We start from the raw sequence: 4,732 nt of genomic DNA on the forward strand, positions 1-4,732 counted from the left end.
ATAAATTATGGAGCCAATGTTATGTATTTTGTGATTATGCAATTTTTAATAAAACAACCACCAATCATCTATCTCTGCTTATCTACAATATGAAACATAAATCTCTTTACTTGCAAGCTGCAATATCATTAAATATGAAGATATAGTTTAAGTAAAGAAATTAATTTTCTTGTTTATGTTAATAAATTAATATATTTCTTTCTTTCAATCTTCAATAAAAGTAGAGCATTCGACATTTCTCTAAACTTTGATTAGTCTATAATTTTTGTTGATGTTTATGAATATCTATAAGTATCAATTGCCAATGGTATCTCTTACTTTGTTACTGATATTGATTTTATCAATCTGTAAGTAGGAAAAAGGGCAGGTCTATTTCAGATTTCAGCTTTAGGTTATAAGTTTCAAAATTTTCTCTTTTCAAATATTAATGCATAATTTTTATGAATAAAAAAATCATAAATCAAACTAAAGGCCATGCAACAGAAATGGTGAGAAAAGAAAGGGTGGGGAGCTAGAGAGAACAACATGCAACAGAAACGGTGAGAAAAGAAAGGGTGGGGAGCCAGAGAGAACAATAGGCTTGTTGCTTAGCCTTGCAAAATGTATAGAATTGAAGTAAATGATAAGGTCCTTAAAAATTTTAAAGGATAAGGTATGTTGTGGTCAACTACATTTCATGCCCATGGATAATGCAAGAATGTAGTTATTTTTATAGCTTAATGTATTCATTAAATTTATAAGGACAAAGAAGAAACTATTGCATGTTTTGGTTCTCATAAATGTTCATGTGTAAGAAGAAAATATCAACTAGGATTCATCACTTAATTCTTAGAAGTACTAGAATAGAATAGGATGCCAAATCTAAATATAAGATTATAAACTTTTATAATCATATAGCATGAGGAAACTAAATTTCTATTTCATTTTAAATGCCACTCAAGATTATATCCTTATCATAATTTACGATTATATTTTTAACAAAGTTATATAATTTGATTGATTGGAAAATCATCTTCATGACAAGTTGTTCTAATTTATTTTTTAATTTAATCGAACAAGATTACTTCCTATCTTAATGTTGAAAGTTATAATTATCTAGACAAAGGAAGAAACTTTTCTATTACTAAATGATGTTCTTTTCAAGAATGGTATATAGAAGAACAAATTTTGTGAAGAATTGTTGATTTATAATAGCTCAATTTTTGTAAAGAAAACTCTTAACTTTTTAATTTTTAATAAATTACACCTTGCAACTTCTATGATATTATTGCAGCCAATCACACCATATTATTTACAATCTAAAGATAATAATTTAATTCAATCTTTTCATATATTTTTAATATAAATGATTAAAAAATACTAAATGCAAATTACAACACCAACAAAGAAACTAACATCAAACCATTGTGGATGGATGTCGCCACTGCAGTAGCCCTAATGTTTGCATATGGTCAATGACATAATAGATTATTTATTTTGAGTAGTTAATAGATACAAAGGCAAAAATCACTGGAAGAAATGTAGTTTTGTGAGGAAGTTTTGGGCTAGCCTCCTGTGCATGCATGGTTTTTTTTTATTGTTTGGTGCTATTCCTCTAGGCTATGATGGAAGAAATTGAATACTAGAGTAAGCATTCCTTGATATGCAAATTTCTTGGAATCTAGATTTCCTTTTCATCTCTTGAGGCATGGATTTGTTGCTCATGGCAGGTGGAAGGAGATATGGAGATCATGTTGGCTGGGAATAGCTATTTTTCGTTGTATTTTCATGCACTTTTTTTATCGTGATCATGATTTTGAAGGATGGTCTTATTTCTACAACCATGTGGGGTTATTTGTTAAACCCTGACATGCAAGATTGAATTATGATGAGGATCTCCCTTCAACACTGCTAGTGTGGGTTCACTTGCCTCGCCTACCCCTAAAATTTTGGTGAGAAGACATTCTCCGTCAAATTGTTTCTTTACTAGGAAAGCCAATTACAATTGCGCATCAATCCCTCAATAAAAAGGTTAATTCTTTTCCTAGAATTTGTGGTTAAATTGATTTGAATAACCCATTACTACATTCTTTGGAAATCTTTCTTGGGTCTTCTTTGTAGATGCAGTAGTTAGATTATCAATCCCTCCCTTTCTGATGTTGGATATGTCACGAGTATGGTCATTTACAGTTTCAGTGTCCTTAAAACTTGACTTCTAAAGGAGTGGATGGTTCTGTGGCTAGCAATGGAGGTGGTCTAGCAGATGTTGTAGGAAAAGGACACGCTCAGATGGATAATAAAACTAAGGGGAAAACTTAACCAGATAATATAGGAAAAGGAAAGGATCAAATACAAGATAAGGATGGATTTATCCCTACTCACCCATAAGGTAAGGGGCATGGTTAGAAGAGGCCTTTGAAAGATCGAGAATCTAATTTGGGTTTTAATAATTTTGAGGTGCTAGATAGTATGGTTTTAGAGGAGGGTATTCCTCCTAGTATCAATTCTAATCTAGTTTTCTCAGATGAAGGAGCTCCACCTCATAATTCTTGTGGGGCATCCTAGGTTGTGGTACACCAGAAGAGTGAGGTCCCTATAGCTCCTGAATCTAAAGCTTTGGTTACACCTATGGTGCCTAAAGATAATGACATTGTTCTCACTGACTTGGTTAAGGATGTGCTAGCAACTTGTAAGGGTAAGGGGTCTCCTCTCCCCTTGGGGTTGATGCATAGACCCTATAAGTGAGTTTTCTTGATTCCTCTAAGGAGTGGGCACAAAACAAACTAGGAGAAGATTAAACTCACAGGAGATAAGGAGGTATATTGATAGATTTTGGGTCAGTAAAACCATTGGATGCTCATTTTCCCCATTCTAATAAATGATGATTATTATCTCATGGAATTTTAGGGGGTTGAATAGTATCCCTAGACAATCATTCTTCTAATATTTTTTTGTATCCAAGAGACTAAGTTGTCTATGGATTATATGGTTTGATATGCCTCTAGTATTTGGCCTTGTGGGAAATTCTAGTGTCTTGGGGCTATAGGAAGTGCTGGTGGTTTGGCTATATTTTGAGATTCGTGAAAAACTTCTCCCCTTGGATGGGTGTCTTCTCACTTAGCTTTCTCTACGGTGGCTTCTTGTTTGGACTCAGGTGAGATGATCATGATTACTAATGTATATGTGCATTTGATTTTGTGGGAAAGGAGGAACTTTGGAGGCATATTTAGTATGTTATAAACTGTCACTCTTTTCATCCTTGGGTGTTAGCAGGAATTCAAATTTAACTTTGGACAAGCAAGGTGGTTTGGCTAGACTGTGGCCTTCTTCAACTCTTCTTCATCAACATATAAATCTTTTACACCTCTATGATCTTAAGCCTTCTAATGGTCTCTATACTTGGAATAATAGAAGTACTGGGGCTGATGCTATCTTAGAATGTTTGGATAGATTTCTTGTTTCTTGTTTCTAGGTCAGTGGGACCCTTACTCTCTCTTTAGAAATTCTGGACTAGAGGGGTTTTGATCATTATCCAATTAAATTTTCTTCTATTGTGGCTATTATTCTGAAGCATCATCCTTTTAAGTTCTAGTTGATGTGGTTTTGTGACTCCTCTCTTCATGATCTTGTATTTTGTTTGTAAAGAATTGGAGCTCTTGCATATGGTACTGTAGTACATTTTCATTTTCTAAAAGACTTCAATATGTTAAAAGGTAGCCTAGGATATGGAATAGGCAATTCTTTGGGAACCTTCACTCTATGAGGAGGCTTTTTCAGGAACATCTTGATGACATAACCAGGAAGATTAGAGATCGAGGTTTTTCTAAGGATCTTGGCAAGGTTGAATCCCTTGCTTCTAGAGTTCTAGAAGAATGGGAACTTTGAGAAAAAATATAGAAGCAAAAGGCTAGAGTTGATTAGATATAGGAAGGAGGTAGGAACACTTCTCTTTTCTCTATAAGACTATGTAATCTCACCAGAACTAGAGCAATGTTTCTTCATTGGTTAATTCTAAAGGTATTTAACTATCTTCCTTGCTAGCTTTGTTCCAAGAGGCTACTCAATACTTTTTTGTGCTCTTCTCTAAGGATTCTCCTCCTACAGATAATGAAGAGAATATTATTTTGTCTTGTCATCCTTCCCTTATTACCCAGGAAATGAATGATTATCTCATGCGATCGATCTCTTTAGATGAGTTGGAAGAGGTGGTCTTTGGCATGCCTAAGGGAAAAGCTCCTAGTCTTGATGGCTATCCAGTTGAATTAGTTCAGGAATTTTGGGACATCAGTAATCATGATTTTTTGGAGGTGGTTAAGGAATCATATTCTAGCAAGTAGATGCTTTGAGCATTGAATTCTACTTTCTTGACTCTTATTCCAAAAGGAAAGGGGACTAATCAACTAGAGTTTTTAAAACCTATTTCTTTATGTAATGTGGTATACAAAGTCATTACTAAGTTGATTGCTGAGAGAATTAAAAAATGGCTCCACATTATTGTCTTAGAGGAATGAGGTGATTTTTTTCCAGGAAGACAAATTTTGGATGGGGTGGTTATTGCTATTGAGGCTATTCACTCTATGGCTAGTTCAAGGAAGTTATCAATGTTTGTTAAGTTGTATATTTCTAAGGCCTATGGTGGAGTTAAATGGAGTTTCTTGAGGAATATTCTTCTTGCCTTTGGCTTTAGCTCTGATTGAGTAAGTCAGACTATGAGTTGTGTTACTTTTGCCTCTTTTTCTATTCTTCTTAATGG

The sequence above is a fragment of the Cupressus sempervirens genome, chromosome 10 (genome assembly GCF_028749045.1).
Source record: "Cupressus sempervirens isolate cs-2001-9-10 chromosome 10, ASM2874904v1, whole genome shotgun sequence".
Lineage (NCBI taxonomy): Eukaryota > Viridiplantae > Streptophyta > Pinopsida > Cupressales > Cupressaceae > Cupressus > Cupressus sempervirens.